An 18892-nucleotide genomic window follows, 5' to 3' on the forward strand; every position below is an offset into this window, starting at 1 on the left:
ACAGTAGAGCAGGTAGAGCAGGTAGAGCAGCTTATGTAAATATTGTGCTAGTGATGGTGGAATGTTTGTGTCCACGTGTCATACTTTTGACCAAGGTAGAGCAACATTGGTTGGTAACCAGGTTATGTTTGTCGTCCATTTTGTTTCCACGTTGCAAGGTAGATCAACATTGGTCGGTAACCAGGGGTATGTTTGTTGTCCATTTTTGTTTCCACGTTGCTGACTTTTTCAAGGTAGAGCAACATTGGTTGGTAACCATGGGTACGTTTGAGATGACGTCCATGTTGTCCACGTTGTAGAATTTTGTGTTGTTTTTTGCTTGTCTAAATTGTTATTTGCTTGGAGTTAGTCAATATGTGAGAGAGATGGTTGTTGGCAAGGGGTGGCATTCATTTTCTTTCCACAACACACAAACTACAGAAACTTGAGAAGAGATAAAACAAAGATTGAAGAAAATAAATTATTTTTATTATCAAAAACTTACATACATTATGTATACATACATTTGTGTAGATCACCATTATTGCAAAAACTGATTGAGTATTTTTAGCATAAAAAATAAATATTACAATATATGTATAGTATATAAAAAAACTTGTATTAAAACCGATATTTGAGCATACAACCCTGAGTTTGTTTCTAATATATATAAAATTTTATAAAGCTTCTAAAACAAATGGTTTTTTTTTAACAAGAATGGATTTCTAAAAAGAGACATGTAAAAGATTACATATAGTAATATGATTAACTAGATGATTCTAGTTTTTAAAAATGACTACAATATAAAAAGCAACTTGATGGAATGTGATAGAAGATAAATTATGTTATAAAATAAAAATATAACCCACATGGTTTCCATGTTTAAAATGAAAACACGCATGAAGCAAAAATTAAGTGAATGGAATGTTGCACTAAAGTAACAAAATATAGATAAAATATATACAGGTATCATGGTTTGATTAACAACCGTACATGCTTAATTTTTCAATGTAAGAATACACAGCACCAAAACTATAGTAAAAATGCAGTGTACTACTTTCTTTATAAAACTTGTGTCTTTATAGGGGAATCTGATGGAATGCATAGCACCATATAACAGTTAGCACCAAAACTATAGTAAAAATGTAGTGTACTACTCTCTTTATAAAACTTGTCTTTAAAGGGGAATCTGGCGGAATGCATAGCACCATAAAACAGTTAGCACCAAAACTATAGTATAAGCACTACTTTTTTTTTTATAAAACTTGTCTTTATAGAGTATATTTTCCTCTCTTAAACTATCATTGTAAATGAATATAGTAAATATATATAACAGCATGTTATCAGGAGTACAACTATCATGATTTGAAATATGAACTTTAATGATTATCACAATTATTTAGCACCAACTTTAAAACAATTAACATTTAATAAATTATCACAACTATATTGCTTAATAACAAGAAAAACAAAGACTATATACATGTTTTATATTACAGTATAAACATTTCATATACTACTAAGGTCTGTCTAATGTTCCCCATCAACCTCTATAGCATTTTTGATATTTTTACATTATTTTTAAGACCAAATAAACGTTATCTTTTAATCTGATAGATCATATCAGATAATTCCTCTGATGTAAAGCTTCATAAATATTTTGATTTTCTTCCTTTAGAAGTTATCATACTGTGTAATTACTAAACATTTTTAATTACAATCAAGCCTCAAGCTAAATAACTGTTGATAGATAAACATGTATAACAATCTTTAAATGTAGAGTATAGGAAATTGTCTTAATTGCAATCAAGTTTCAAAACTGATTAACTGTTAATGGAGAACATCAGACAGATAAACATATATTACTTCTAATTTGAGTTAAACTTCTTCTTAACATAACAAAACAGACTTGTGTAAACATATACAAAACTTCTAGATATGTATAATATAAACAACACCCTTTGAAGTAACATCATTTCAAAAATCTGACTTATTCCCTATTTTCATCATAAAAAAAAAAAAAAAATTTAAAAAGAGAAATTAAGCGAAAAATGTATCAATTTATCTATAATTTATAATCATGTCAAACACAGGATGTTGAGTCTTTCTTATGTATAGAAAATTATCACTCTCCTTTGTTAAAACCTTCAATAATAAAAAAAAAAAAGCCCCCTCAATAAACTTCTTAAGATAATATAGCATAGAAATGCTAATATCTCCTTTGTCATCACAATGGATGCTTAGTCATATATAAATTAATCCTAAAATGGCATCTCAGTTAAGTCTAAATGAATTAAATTTATCAACCCAACTTTATTTAATGAATCTTATCATAACCAAGAGAGAAGAATAAGTCCTTTAATATTTAGGAAAAATGTTATACTTTCATTCTATTTAGAAAACTTTATGATGGATCATCGTGCTTCAATCAGTAACTTTCTTTCTCAATTGACTAATTTTGTATCTCAACATATACCAGTAGTGGGAAGTCATTTTTTCCCATGTTATAAGTGTTCAATACAACCTGAGTTGTTTGAAGAAATAAAGAATTGGTATTGTCACCAACCCATCAACACATTCAGTAGCATGCAATTTAATGTTTCTGCACTATATCATGCTTTGTTGCATGAAAGCAGGGAAACTAGGATAGGATGTCTCATACGAATGAGCGAGACATTTTTGGGAGAACTGATGCAGCAGTGCAATACAGCTAATAGTGTGCAAAGCCGAGACATGCTGCAGATAGGATTAGATATCTTAAAGGACAGGTAAGAAATACTTTAAACATTTTTGTATATAATGTTACTTAATGAAGCAATATGATTCATAAAGCTAGTCTTACAATGGTATTATTCATAGTTTTATAATTAAGGTGGTATCCAACACCTTAACTAAAATTAATTTGGTTCGTTGAGTTTTCATAAAATTTTAACAAAGTATTTATTTTGAACCTTTGATAAAAGTTTCAAAATATTTGAACCAACCATTTCATCATAAAAATTACACTGGGTATATAACAGTTTAACAAACACTAATTTCAACCATTGAGAAGCTTATTACAATGCCCTTAAATACATATCATAATTAAAACGTTTAGCTGATTTTACAGAGTTATCCCCCTGTAGTGTTAGGTACATCTTAATTACACAAACAGTTATATAGAAGTTTGGTTTGAAAACAAACAAAAAACATAATACACAAATTAATCACAAATTAAGTCTGTTGGGTGGTATGGACTGTCTGGTGCTTCTTCTTAAAATGAGTGGAGGTGCTGGTAAGGGTAGGATGACTTCCTGGTGTACTGCAGGTGGTATAGGTTGGACTGCTGCTTGGTGTAGTGGTTGATGTTGAGGAGGGTTAATAAGCTGTCTTACAGGGGGGATGAAGTTTCTAATAGCTGGTATAGCATTTAACAAAAGTCTATGGATACGGTTTAAAACCACTAATAAACTAATCATGGTAAAGATTAGAACTTGAAATTACTCTACAAGAAGAAAATAAAAAAAAAAATACAAATTTTATAAATTGTCACTACTTAAATTGTACCAGGCTTTATTATAGAGTTCATCTTCCGAGTTTGAAATATTTTGAGAATGTCTTTTCCTCCAAACAATAAATCCACCTATTAGAAAGAATATCACTGTAAGTAAAAAAGAAAAAGAGTTAAAAGCAGTGATATTGAAATTACAATTTAAATTAATAATTATTTCTTTTATCCTAATAGTACTTATATTTAGGGGCAGTAGGAATCTCTTGTAGAGGAAGACCATGCTCAATTAACCCTCCCCTACTATTCCTCAAACATTTCTTCCCCAAACAAATGAGAGCTATCACCAGAAGTACTACAAGAAAAGAAATAATTTAACTAGTTATGGTATCCATTTCAACATATAAAGAATCATCGTTCTTAACTGGAATGTAGTCTGATTGATAGTAATACTTTTTTAATAAGAACACCAAAATTAAGGCAATTTAAAGAAACAAAATTACTCCAAGAAAAATTATATAAACTTTTAAGCTACCTGTTAAAGTGGTGACGGTTGCTACTATCCATGGTGTTGCTGAGTTCGTCTCATTTTCTGTAGTAGTCTAAAATAAAAAATTAGATAATAAACTACATGTACACTAATAAAATAACATAACCTAATCCACACCCTACTACATGTTACAATCAATACACATTTAGCTTTAGCTGAATTTAAAGCATGAGAAATTTATAAGTATAAATGTCTAAAATAGTGAAAATAAGTACTTTCAAAATTGTTTACGTTAATTTTAACAGCAGTGTTTTCATGTTTTTTAGAATACATCACCACAATGCAATGGTTATGTTTAAGTAGGGATTCTCTTTGCCCTATAGGTGAAAACCCACCTGTTGATGGTCAGGGAGAGTGCTGGACATTTGGCTGTGCTCGTACACTACTGATGTTGGAGCGCTTTGAGACCGTTCTGTCGAGGAGTCAGGAGAACCCCCCCTCCGTATGAGGAGAGGTCTCAACCGCACCAGTAGTGGAAACAAGGTCTTCCAGTGACTGTAAACAAAAACAATAATATTTATAGACAGTTATCAAATTTAATATTTATAGTTTTTAACACAAATCTGTTTAATAGAAATACAATTAAAATTATGCTAACAAATATTTCTTTTCTTATATTGTTATACTTTCAAAAGAAAATAAAGGGAATTTGTCTTTCATAAAGTAGGTGTCAATTTTTTGTAAACAATAAAAATGGCGGATGTTGAAAACAAGTTACGTTATAGCATCTTACACAAACTTTATCCGCTATCTGCACTTCCGTGCTAGGGGTTGCTGAAATGGCCTGGCAACAATTGTCGATGGTACATGTTTTGATGGCTACTTTTTCTAACTGCTGGCCAAAAGTCATTAACGTACTGGAACCCGCCAGTCTGTCCAGGGTGATCTTCTTCACTGAAGTCGGCCCATTGAAAATGTAGCTGCCTTTCCCCTCATACAGGCACTGCAGCTCCACTACCTCATAGCTTTCATCAACCACACTTCTGCATTTCCTTATATTAAGGTCATGCACTTGGCCATTACTTACAACTATTCTCAACAACAACAAACACTTAGCGGGCACCATTTTTGATTTTTCAGTTTTTTCTCTGTGAATCGTCTGCGCATGTGCACATAATCAACAGTTTAATTAAAAATAAAAAGGCGGGAGATTATGATTGTGTCAACAAAAAAAAAAAAAAAGAACAATACGAAAAAGAATAAATATGAAAGAATTGAGATGTTGCTATATGATCTTCAACAATAGTATAACTCGAAAAAAGGGGGAACGGAAACACATATAATAAGAAAATGTTAGGTACGAGACAATGACACTAAAAAAAAAAATTTCAGAAAAAAATCGAACGTTTTGGGGTTTTTTTTACAATGTAGCTGCTTTAGATAAAGATTTTAAGTTAAGAAACCCACAAATAAAGCAGATGACATATTATCACAGTATAGTTTCTAGAGATTCATCAACACGTTGTTTTGTTGTTAAGCGCATTTTTGTTTGCGCACCACATAAACAATTTGGTATAGAGTTGTTATGCGAAACCTAAGAATGGGGTGTTTATCCCTCCATTAGTCCCACCCCATACTTCAAAGTGTAATATTATTGGTTTAGATAATATTAGCTAGAAAAATGAAATAAGTATAATAGTGCGTATTTTTCGTTTTCAAGTCAGTACTTCTAACCTTTGTCTAGAAATCTATTTACGATTAAGTGTCGAAAATGTTCAATTTAGTCAAATTGTTACTTCCACTGGTAGAACGGAATACAAAACTCAATTCGGGAGAGGGAAAGTGCTTACCTATCAAAAGTCCACTAGAGGACTCTTTTATTTAGACTTGGCTGCGTCAAATGGATCTATGAAGCTGAATTTAGGGCTGGACGAGCTGGATGATCTGTTTACACTGAGGGGGCACCTAGAGTCCCTAACGGCATACTTTCCACAGGTAAGACTATTTTCTTTCTTTTTGTTTTTACACGAGGTTCACATGTAGGAGTTTTCTTTAAAAACCGAGGAAATTAAAGATTATACCCTTTGAGGTGTTTTTTTTTTTTCTCTGTTTGTATGCGCTTACCGTAAACAACAGGAAGGTTTTAAGTATTGTCTATTACCGTTTATCTTTCTGTTTATCTATCTACCTCGCTTATGTTAGGGGATATATCGGTGTTCACATTTGCCTTTTATTTTAACTAATTTAATGCAACAATTGAATAACATAAAACGAAGATGTGGTATGATTGTTAATAAGATAACTCTTCACAAGAGACCAAATGATACAGAAATTGTCAACTTTTGGTCACCTTGCGACCATCAATAATAAGCAAAACCCATACCTCATAGTCAGCTATAAATAGCTTCAAAATGATGAATGTAAAACAAACATCCGAGGGGAGAAAAAAGATAACAACCTAATTTATGTACAAAATAATGAACGAAAAACAATATGCACACCACCAACACCTCTCGCAAGTATAAAACTTTCTTCATAACATTTGAGTTTGAGTTTTATTTTATTGTTCATGTTTTAGCCGCTCTCCCAGCCACATGAGCAGGTTGTGCCTAAAGAAAATGTAGCGCCGGTTTATGCACCGCCACCACCACCAACACCTTCCGTAAGTATACATTTATTAATGTAGAGTTTAAATATGTTCAAGAATCATGATTGATTGTTAGTTGCTTAACGTCCAGTGGCAAATATTTCATACATGTTCAGGGTGAGAACAAGTTAACAATACATACAATAGGTAAGACTTGCAATAGAGGGTGGGTTTTTTTTTTTTCTTCTCAAGAATCACCATGTATTCTTAACTTGTTCTCACCCTGAACATGTATGAAATATTTGCCACTGGACGTTAAGCAACCACCACCAACACCTTCCGTAAGTATACATTTATTAATGTAGAGTTTAAATATGTTCAAGAATCATGATTGATTGTTGGTTGCTTAACGTCCAGTGGCAAATATTTCATACATGTTCAGGGTGAGAACAAGTTAACAATACATACAATAGGTAAGTCTTGCAATAGAGGGTGGGTTTTTTTTTTTGTTCTTCTCAAGAATCACCATGTATTCTTAACTTGATACACTTAAATGCGAACAAAGCAATACTTGTTTTTTTAAGTATAGAATTGAACTTGCAAACAACCTTTTGTTCTTAAAAAAAAAGATAAGCAACACTGAAAGTATTTCATTTCTCTCTTGTTTATTTATTTAAATATTTCATTTTTATTATTGCAGGCACCTCTAACAATAATATATGAAAACGAGACGTCAACTACCACTCCACTTCAAACTATAACAGACCCGATGTGGAGCAAAGGAAATATGATTCCGGTGAGGGTGGCCGCAAAGAGACCGATACGTGAAGAATTACACCCACAGTGGTCTGGGAAGAATACAAAATATGAACAGATTTCCCCTGTGAAAAACAATTTATATGATCTCTCTGAGGAGGAAATGGGAGCCTTTTTCCAATCGATGTGATGATGCTCAATGTGGTGTGACTTTCATTCAATGTGGTGTTTATAGGAATAACATTTATAAATTTCATTACGGACATATATGCAAACAGACTGACACGGTTAGTTTTTTTTTTAAATATTTAATAAATACTATCACTAATATGTGTCTATCTTATAATGTCCATAGGCATAGCTTTTAATTGGGTTCTTCCAGTAACGTTTATCATCAAAACTACACAGTCCTTTTTTCGCAACGGTATCCATGAAAAGTTCATGATTTTTACTTCTAATGCACGTCATTGAATTGGTGGTCGTAGTTTCTTCATTCAAACATTTCTTATACATTTCATGTCGGAGAGTCTGTTTTATTTCAGTTTTTGAAATGCCTTTCGCCACTTTTTTTTCCTTTTCGCATGTGATACCTTCTGTAGAGGTCTGGTTATACAAAAGGCTTTACATTTTAGGTCTCAAGCCAACGAATTCTTTTAAAGGAACACCTGAAAAGATTTTTTGAGGCACATGAGAAAGACAATATTTAATAATAATTTAACAGAAAATTCAAAGAAAAAAGGAAAATTTAAAAGAAAATTCAAAAGAAAAAGGAAAATTTAACAGAAAATTCACATGAAAAAGGAAAATTTAACAGAAATTTCACAAGAAAAAGGAAAATTTAACAGAAAATTCAAAGAAAAAGGAAAATTTAAAAGAAAATTCAAAAGAAAAAGGAAAATTTAAAAGAAAATTCAAAAGAAAAAGGAAAATTTTACAGAAAATTCAAAAGAAAAAGGAAAATTTAAAAGAAAATTCACATGAAAAAGGAAAATTTGAAAGAAAATTTATGTTAAACTTTAGAGAGAGAGAAAAAAAAATGTTTGTTTGAAAGAACTCACCACCAAGCTCATCTTTAAATTTCCCAACGACTTTCTTATATTTGCTGGAAAAGAGATGTTTCGTTTTGTTGAATGAGCCGTAGTTGAAGGTATCGAATAGGTCTTTGATAGGTTTCATGTCCTCATATACATCATCAGTCAGAATCTCATAACACAACGAATCTAAAATGAATTCAGAAATGTTAGCATAATACCAAAGAGGAATCTCTTCCTTTATTCTACTTATACAAAGGAGAAAACAATGAGAAATATTAGAAATTTAAAGAAACAATGGCTTTTATTTTAACAAAAAAAAAAAAAAAATATCATACCTGTATCTGTAAACAGCAAGTTGATCTTGTCACCGTACTGAGGCTTCATCACCTTGTAATGAAATTCATACATCAGTCTCTTTGAAAGGTCTAAAATAGCTTGTCCGGCATAGATGGGTTTATTGAGAGTTAGGTTGATCTGTTGGTTGTGTACTCCAACGAGGTCTTCATTGAAAATTTGGCAGCATAGAAACGACGGCTGAGCTACTAACTTTTTAAGTTTTTCTTCCAAGGCTGAATTGATTAGTCTTAGATTCATCCTAGCACGCAAATTTTCCATACATTTACCAAAAACACTGAAAAAGTAGGAATACTTTTAGATAAGTACTAGAAGCTGACACAAAAACCACAAAACATAATTAAATCAATGTGGGTAATGCGACAATGAGGCAACAAGCAAACTCGAGATCCTGACAACACTTTAAAATCTTACACATTTAAAAATAACATAGATATAGGAAGATGTGGTGTGAGTGCCAATGAGACAACTCTCCATTCAAATAACAATTTAAATAAAAAGTAAACCATAATAGGTCAATGTACGGCCTTCAACACGGAGCCTTGGCTCACACCGAACAACAAGCTATAAAGAGCCCCAAAAGTGTAAAACCATTCAAACGGGAAAACCAACGGTCTAATCTATATAAAAAAAAAAAACGAGAAACATACCTATTACACATCAGTTTGAAAAAGTCCTTCTCAAAGTCGTTGTTTGCCTGTTTTCTCATGTTGGTGTTGAATTCTATGTAGGTTTTAAGCCATGCCTTTTGTTGAAATCCTAATACTCTATGTATTTTAGTTATTTTCATTCCAAGTTCTGTATAAAGTTGTAAATTTTGATAATGCACCACATAGTTTGTCTTTTTCTTCAGAGTTGGAATTAATTTTCGGGTTTTAATCCTAGGTTTCACTTTTTCCACACCATTTGCATTCTTCACAGAATTTAACTTTCCCCATAAATCAGTACTGTATTTCGATAGATCTTTGTCTTCAATGAGTAGATGTTCGGGTGCCAGAGGATAATCGTTATGTTTGTTGTGGAGATGTTCAGGATATTCTATGTCTACTTCTAAAATGTAGCCTTCTTTTGCGTCTGACTGGACTTTCTGTAACTCAAAATGACTAATTTCATCTTCATTTAAAAAATGGAAAAAACCATAAGGCAATGGTTGAGACATTGCCCAACCGTACAAATTGTTAGCATCTAGATACATGATGTGTTTTTTCACATCTGATTCATTAAAGTCGTCAACATATTGATGATTAGCTCGACTGTATTTTTTGGTAACCATACTGACCCCACCTCGTGTTCCAAGCTCTATCATGTTGTACATGAGGGGATCAGTAATTTAATCCAGGCTGACACCGCTCATTTTCAATGCTGCTTGCCATGCTAAACCTGGACTCGTGAAAAAGTGACTAGCATCCAACTTGTAATATTCAAGAGTCATGTCACGGAATCGTTCGAAAACATCTGCTAAGAGTAGCGTATCTGTTAATACATACAAATTGTGAAAATCCCCTAAGGTTTTCATATTGAACGTGTTCCAGACCTTTTGAGCGTGTTCATACTTTTCATCAGAAATAGCTTCTTTGGTTAAGGAATTATAAAAAGCTGCTTTTGAAGGGAGAGCTGTCCCTTCAAATCTTTCAGAACAATTCACATAATCATAACAGTATTCGTTTTTCTGTAGCAAAAGTTTAGCGTGTTCGTCATTGGGGAAAGCTTTTCGAAATTGTTTGAAATTTTAAAAACCGTCTGCCGCTAAATTAGCAATTAACGTCTCCAAAGAGCTACTCATGCACTGGTATGTGTCTAAAAACCTCAGTTGTCCAACAGAAAAGGACACATATTTCTCCATATTGTTTGGTATACATGTTAATTTTTTGTCCTTGAATTTACCAGCTTCCGACAGCAAAAGGTGTGCATCAAAGTTCCGCAAATTATGAAAATAGACCGGAATGAAATTTGGATTTTTCAACATCGAGTTGCATCTCTGACAGGCTGCCCCTCTGTAATTGCTATACTTTGGTGATTCGTTATCTTCGTTTATACCTAAATGGTCGTGGTCACGAACTTTGATTATTTTGCCTGAAAATGGTTGATTGCATACATAACAGTTTGTAGCATTTTGAAATTGCGTTTCGGTTTCCACACTCATAATTAACTCCTCATAAATGTTCCTCAATATATCATCTATGTATTCTTCCTCTGTAAATATATTTTCAAAAAAGTGTTCGACTGCGTTCTCTCCTCTGTACACAACGGCTGGCTTGGAATATCTATCATTTGAACTGACCACAACGTAGGAGTAACCACATGGAACAAATTTTGTTTTATGTGTTGTTGACGATTGATTTGGGTCTGGTTGACAAGTATCCATCTTTTTTGCAAAGCATTCAAAGTCTGCATAGATGACAAAAGGAACACGCATTTGTTTATGAAAGTCTCTAAATTCTAAAATGGCTTCTCCTTCTTTTGGATAAGTCACTTTTTGAAAATCAAACTTATTACAATATAGTCTGTGTTCATTTAATAAGTCTTGTCTTATGAATCCGTAAAGTCATCTTCTACAGTAAAACCGTTTGGTGTGAAATTTAGTCATTGATCCAAGGAAACTATCTAAATTTTTGATCCAACAGTAGTGAGTTTCCCCGTTCTGTGATAAATACAATAAATCGATCTCCCTATCTACATTTTCTAACTTTGTTAAATATAGTGGAAACACTTCTTCGTTTTCAAAGCCAAAAACATTGATTGAAATATTGTTTTGTTTCTCAAATTTCTCCATTTTTGTTAAAGACACAGGATATTCAATATCGTTCATGTTCAATTCATTTTCGTGTGCCGTATAATGTGACTTCCGATATGGATTATATTCCATCGGATGTAGGGCTGCCAGTACAGACCATAGGAAACACTTTTGGTCATCATTTCTAATGTTGATAATTCCACCAGTGGCCTTTATTTTGTATGGTAATTCCATATAATTTGAACCAGCTATGGGTGAGTATGGTAAAGTATGTACTTCGAGGCATATAACTTTATTCAATATCCAGTTAGATCCCTTGTTGATAAATTTTTCCATTACTCTGTTAATCGTTTGGAAAGCTTCATTTAAATTATGATCATTACTCTCATTCTGAAGAGATATGTAACTTTTGCTGCGGAAATGTGGGTGAGCCTTTTCTTGTTGTCCATCATCAATATCTCGAACCATCTCCACTCGAGCATTTACATACCATTTGACATTTTTTTGTTTCTTTTGCTGAGATACTATTATTTCTTCAACATCAGTTTTCGTATTAGCCAAAAAACGTAATAAATCATATTTTTCACTACTAATAGGCAAAAGGTCTACACGATTCACTGATTTGTTAATGGCGCTTTTCTTAAAACGAAACCGTTTACGTTTTATCTGACTGACAACTGGCTCCTCCGTTTTAGGCATTCTACCTCCTGTTTGGTTTAACGGATGATGGTTGGCAACATGGGTGAATAAAGAATCAACATCATCAAAGGAGACATCACAGCGTCTACATGTACGTTGCTTAGATAATTGTTTATCTCGTTTGTTTATTGTGCGCTGTCCAGAACACTTATTACCATGTTTGACTAAATTATGTTTTTGCGTAAACGATTTCCCACACGCTAAACACTGAATTCTGTTAAAATGTGAATTCATATGTCTGTTCAAATTTCTGTTGTATTTGAAAGTTTTATCACAAATATCACAATTTTACTTTGGTCTTTTGACATCAACATTTTCAGCACATGATTTCTTACGTTTGAGTTTATTCTCAACCTCTATGGCTGCCTTCACCAACATACCATCATCAGATTCGTCAAAATGTAAATCATTGGTATGAACACCGCGGTGAGCCATGCTTTTCACTTTACACAAAATGATAACAACTACCTAATTTCCTCAATTTAAATACACGTGACGATGTCACATGACATCTAAATTCGAAACGATAACCATTTCATCTTTGGTTTTTGTTTACTTTTCTCTTGCAGCATTGTTTTAAGGGGCATAGCGATATATGGTTTACTTTCCTCGTGTTGTGTAATTTTTCTCTTTTTGTTTGACTTCTTCAATTTTTCAGGTTGAAAGTCCTCTACTAACTGTTTACTTTCCAAGTCATCGATATTTTCTGGTTTATCTTTCGGCTGATCTTGATCTCGATTTTCTCTTTTTTCCGGCAATGTCTCTGGAATTTTTAATTGTTCATACCTCAGTTTAGGAATCAGAATCAGTTCGCGAGACATAACGGAGATAAGTCTTTAGGAAAATAGGAAGCAGTCCTCTTATTTTTAATAAATATAATTTTCTCTGTTTATATGTTGCCCCTTTGGAAACAATTTTACGTATGAGCTTCTTTTTCTTGGCCAGCAAAGTTTTATCAACACTTGAAATGGAGCAAACTCCTTGCATCACATTGTATATTATTTCAACCAACCATTCCAACTGTTCCTTGCTTAGTGATTTAATCGCTTGAGAAATTTGTTTTGCAGTAGCATTCAAAAGAAAATGTGCTAAATAGTCCTTCATTCTGCAGAGTGATATACGATAGGTGTCTGTCCAACTCCACGATCTGTTGTCAACCGATATGTTTTGTCTGTATGTGGATTTAAATCAATAATTAATGGGCGATAGGCTACAGATGTCGCCTTCTTGTATGCATCTAAAAAGTATTCAGACTGTCCGGGAAAAATCTGCCTACCAAGAGTTTGAATTTGTAACTGATCTCTATAATTCCGAAATAAAACAAAGTAATGGCAATTGAGGGAGGCTGTTCTCATGGCTTTGCCTTTACAATACAAGTTATGTAGAATCTGAATCAAAGTGATTGAATTATGGTGAATTCCTACAGTTAAGAGATGAACTAGTTCTTTACTATCTGCAGATTCCACCATCAGGTCATCTAAAACAAGAACCTTATGCCCTTGTAAAGTCCCCCATTCTGATAAAACATCTGGGGGAAACCTTGAAAAAATTCAATGTTTGGTATTGCTGATTTCATTTCATCGAAAACTGACTGCCAAATACTGTAACAGTAAAATATCTTCGACGGTGGTACTTGAAACATACCATCTGCATTTTCAAGAAGGTTTTTGGTGTACATTGTTTTTCCTGAATTTGACGGACCAACAATGAATATTGATGTTGGACTCTGAAATTTGAGCAAACTTTCCTTCTCCCACCAGTCAACCATACTGTTCAAGTGAAATAATAAAAATAGCTGAGAGACAAACTGTTTTATATGTAAAATAAAAAAGGCAACAACAAAAACAATAACATATAAGCATTAATTCTTTATTTTGATACAAGATTGATTCACAACATTACACACATTGTTCACACAGCAATGAAACCGATTGTCTATAAAACTGTACACAAAATTGTCATTCAATTGATATTCTTCTGAAAACACATCTGTTATCTGTTGCATGGTAAATCCTTCCACACGACACATTAAATAAAAGAAACAATATTGCCCACACACAACTGTGTCATCACCTTGTAGTCTTTTCTCGTTTGATTGTATGTATGCATTATTCCGCATGAATTTGTTAAAATAAACAGTGAGTTCTTTTTCTGAATACCCAAAAGAGTCAAATACTTCAAGACTGTTCTTTCTATTACAGAAAAATGCTACCCAATGTCTTCCTGGTAAGCCTGCGACATCTGTATTGGCTATCACACCCATTCCTGGTAGTAGGTGAACTTGAGACAGTTCATCAGATGAGAATACACCAAGAACAGATCGTTGTAAGTCAACGTCTGAAACAATGGCACACTTGAGCTGGTAAGTATTCATTCTAAAATGATGTTTCTTTCTAAATTTATTTCAAAATAAGCTGGAAACTCCGCATACACAACAGACGTGGACGCTTTCGGCAGTGGTGCATTGAAATTGACTTCTAGAGAACAAGTTCCTTGTTTCACTAAGTTTAAGTACTGTTCCTCGTCGCTGAAATTTGGTTCTATTTCAAAACAATATAAAGCATTTCCTCCTGCTATATCATTTCTACTCAACTGATTTCCACTGTCTCTCGTCCACTTGTTAGTCACTTCAAACATACTATTAAAAGCAGGTAGTATAGTTCGACTCGTGGCTCCATAGTTTAACTGCATAATATTCCCACCTACAGGAACTTGGTTCAGTTTGAGCGTTATTTGACTAAGGTTGAAATGTTGAAAGTTAAATGGATTTAACGTATATGAACCACTAGAACTAGCGGACTCTGTAAAAGCTATAACGCAACGAGTCGGTCGGAGTCCGTTGAACAAATTATTGTAATTGAAACTAAGCTCCCAGCAGGTATAGAAATAAGGCGCACTTCTGTTCTGGTATAGGGATATCTAGCATTTGTTGTTTGTAGTTTCTGCGCATGTGCCATAATGACAGCAGGGTTTAAACGTATTTTGCACACTTTTAACACTATGTCATCGATGATGACTTGAAAATTTGGATCTTTTTCACTTGTCATCAAAGCAAACTCAGGTCTTGAACGGTAAAGTTTAACATTAATAGCTACTTGATTCAGCATGTATCTGTCCAGACTACATAAATCATGAAATAACGGACCTTCTAAATCACACACTTGACTTTGAGTAAAATACTGTGCGCGATCGAATAAGGAAGAATTGCCACCATTTTCTACATTACTATCATCAAAATGTCCTGGTTGATCTTTTTTCCATAACTGGCTAGTCAGCTGAGATTTTTTTGCTTCAGATCCAAAAGATAAAAGAGTTTGTATCATTGCCTTGTATGGATAATGTGTGGTAGTTGATGTCACCAACTTATTTTGTAATGTTATATCAATCTGTGAGAACATAGAATGTAGAAAATTGTTAACTGGACCAACATACTCAGTAGGTTTTAGTCTGTCTCCATTGATATGTTTTATTCTCGCTTTTACATATCATTTTGTTTTTCTCAAATCTATATACTCCAGTAAATTTTGGGCTGCAATGTTAAATTCTACTGGTGCAGTTCCAGTTAGCTGTGCTGTTGACCTATGCTCATCATAATACACTGAATCAATCGCTGTCTGTGTTGTTGGTAATGAAAACAGATCCAAACCACTTGGTTGAGCTTCTTGGAACCCATCTAACGATAAAGCAGCCATTTACTTGAATATGTCTTTGAAGGTTTTCACAGAGCTTTGCAGTTTTTTCTTGTTGGTTTTTTTCTTCGTGTGTCTCTTCTTGTTTGATGCTTTGGTTGTCTTTCTTGACTATTTGTGCTTAGTCAACTTTTTGGTGGTTTTACTGGGCTTTTTGGAGGTCTCGTTCGTTCGACGTCTTTTGGAAGAACTTGCATCATAACTAGATGGCTTTCTTTTTAATGTCTTTTTCTCTCTTTCAACCATGTCCTTGGCCATTTCATCCGTTTGATGGACGGGGGAGACAAGTTGAATTCTTACTTTCTCATCAGAAGGGGTTTTGGTTGGTATGCCGATTGGTGTAATGGATGACCTTGAGGTTCCAGTTAGAGACCCACCTCCGATTTGTTTTTGACCTTTGTTAGTATTGTGATGACCTTTTCTGTCTAGCTTCTCATAATAATTAATCCAGCTTCCTACATTTTGACATACATCTTGTTCATTTTTAAAAGAATGGAAACGATTTGAAGCGTAGTGTTACCGTTGCAGGAATATCTAAAAATGAAGCAAGATTGTTGTCACCATCAGTTATATAGATATCAATATTATAGAGGTCATTTATTTTTACAGGAACATAATGCGGAACTTCGAAAATGTTTGACCAGTTTCCCATAGAGGCTGCACTTAACCTTCGAAGAAGTGGCTTTTGTTCTCCATCGACAATAGATTCACCACAAATATTAGAATACAGATAAATGGATTCTGATTTAGATATGCTACTTGAAATTTCTGCTTCAACTAAGGCAACTCTCCAATTTCCATTTAAAAACACAGGTGAATTCAGTTGAGAAGAAAAAGTATATGCTTTGTTGTTTGGAAAATAGTTCAGAGATTTTTCACTATTGAATGTTATGTAGATGCTCATCTTCAGGAGTCATTTGGATCTGTGATATCCTCTTCATTCAACCACTGATTATATTTATTTTGCCACCCTTCAAACTTAACTAACCACTGAACCCGTCCATTTCTCTTACGTTTTCGAATTTTTTTTTCTACATACCACATAACATCTTCATCCTTGTTCACTTTAACCATCTCTGATTCATAAAATAATCCTTTTATGGAAGTTCCATCATACTCCTTTATTCTATAAACCGGTATAGCCTGCATTCGAAATCTTTGGCTAACTTTAAAAAAAAATTTTGTGAATTGTTCATCATATGAACGGTCAAATAGCTTAGAAATGTAAGAAATACGAACGAAGTCATTAGCCTTAAAGTGGTATGATCGAGGCTTTTTTTATGTTATTTTCTTTGGTTTTAAATACATATATGCCCATATATCTGCTTCGTTTGTTTTGCTGACGTCTTTTGGTTGGATATTGTTCAAGCTTCTATGTGGAGTAGAATTGTATACTTTAACAATATCTTGAAGTACATCCAAGTACCTATGATTTCTCCTCTCTGTGAAGTATCGATACATCATATTTTTCACAGTCTTGATAACTCTTTCAGCGTAGTTAGCCTTTGTTTCTGAATTCTGTGTGGTGAAATATTGTATACCTTCATTTTTCAGATATGATTTCATTATGTTGTTGTTAAATTCTTTTCCTTTATCAGTTCGAATCTTTTTACATTTTCTGTTACCAGCTAAAATTTTCTTCATTGCCTCGACTACAACTTTTGCTGATTTATTTTTCAGAACCTGAATCCACAGATACTTTGAAAAGATATCCACGACGACTAATAGGTATCGAAACTGACCGTTTTCACTTGCAATGTTTGACATATCAGCGAGGTCCATGTCCCACTGATCATCAATTCCAGATACAATTACACGTGCACGACGAAAAGAATGACGGAGTTCCTTTCTTAAAGTGTAACTGTCTTGACTTCGTAATAGTCTTTTTATCCTGGATCGTCCAACATTAGTGATTCCTTTGGATTTTAATATTCTGTATATTTTTTCGGGACCTACATGTGTGTTTTTATATGTGTTTGATATTAAATCATTTATTCTATCTTGTGTGTTCATCTTGGATTTTTTTTTCATTCTATGAAAGGTAAGACCTGTTCCCTTTGTATTTAAGGCTGATAGTCTTGGTTTGGTATCTCTACTGAAGTAAAGTTTTGAAAGCGAGAAGGAATTTAAATTTTACTGATACTTTCTTCAATTGAGATACCTAACCAATATGCACTTTGTGAAAATATAATAAAGAGACAAAAAACAAAATACAAGGAACTAACTTTTATTGAAATATCATTAGAAACAGTTCAAGCATCTCATTGTTCGTCTAGTAAATGCAACAGAGGCTTAATCAGGAGTGGTATTAATTTGTGATACACTAACAGTACTCGTCTTTTCCTGCTTACACTAATTCTCCCACTGGCTAAAAACTGAATAGTTTTCCGAAACTCTCGAAGTTTTCGTCTATGTACTATACTAATCATAAGTGTTGCATGATAAATTTTATACGCAATGTGTGAAATGGTTCGAATTTGATCATCGGAACTCTCCTCAATCAATTCTTTTCTTCTTCGGGGTCTATCATAGTAAAGTTCTTTCAGGAAGGTTGAGTTTTCAAAAATACGTCTGTTCATGATGAGTGTTTCACATCAAATGATAACCAATGTTAATGATCGGTGTGTTTTAAATTAATTTAATTCGTTTGTGAATCTTTCTTCCAACAACACCAATCGTTTGCACCAGTGTGACACAGTTTTGGTACTTGGTTTATGTAGAATGCACCAATCCTTTAATGTAGATAAAACGTCATTTTTATAGTCATCTGGTACATCCATGAGCTTCACTTGATTGGACATCTTCCTAACCATGTCCTTCTCCGCTATCTGTTTATAAGCAATATCGAAATAAGTTTCTAAATGTTCCATTTTTGTCCACATTAAACAAGTGTGTTGAATCTGACTCGGGTGGTTTACTTCACACCCATAACAATGTTCTTTCACAATATCCGGTAAACAGTCTAAGACCATCCTAGCATACAAATATTTAAGTGTGTGATGCATAAGTTTCTCGGCTTTTTCAAATGTTGCATCCATAGTGTCTTCTCTCTACAACAATCAATCTGTAAATGAACGGAATTC

The 18892-nt window shown here is 33.4% G+C and overlaps 2 long non-coding RNA genes across 2 annotated transcripts; both read left to right on the plus strand.

Annotated features, from left to right (window-relative positions):
- The first annotated feature begins 609 nt into the window (after positions 1-609).
- On the plus strand, positions 610-4619 carry LOC127727089 (uncharacterized). The gene is made up of 2 exons (XR_007993774.1): positions 610-2747; positions 4283-4619. It is a non-coding gene; the product is annotated as an uncharacterized LOC127727089 (long non-coding RNA).
- A 1104-nt stretch (positions 4620-5723) lies between these two features.
- Positions 5724-16534, plus strand: LOC127727084 (uncharacterized). Its single transcript, XR_007993769.1, has 6 exons — positions 5724-5951; positions 6535-6618; positions 7244-7586; positions 12117-12211; positions 14322-14482; positions 16419-16534. It is a non-coding gene; the product is annotated as an uncharacterized LOC127727084 (long non-coding RNA).
- The last annotated feature ends 2358 nt before the right edge of the window (positions 16535-18892 follow it).

Source organism: Mytilus californianus, unplaced genomic scaffold (genome assembly GCF_021869535.1).
Source record: "Mytilus californianus isolate M0D057914Y unplaced genomic scaffold, xbMytCali1.0.p SCAF_19, whole genome shotgun sequence".
Lineage (NCBI taxonomy): Eukaryota > Metazoa > Mollusca > Bivalvia > Mytilida > Mytilidae > Mytilus > Mytilus californianus.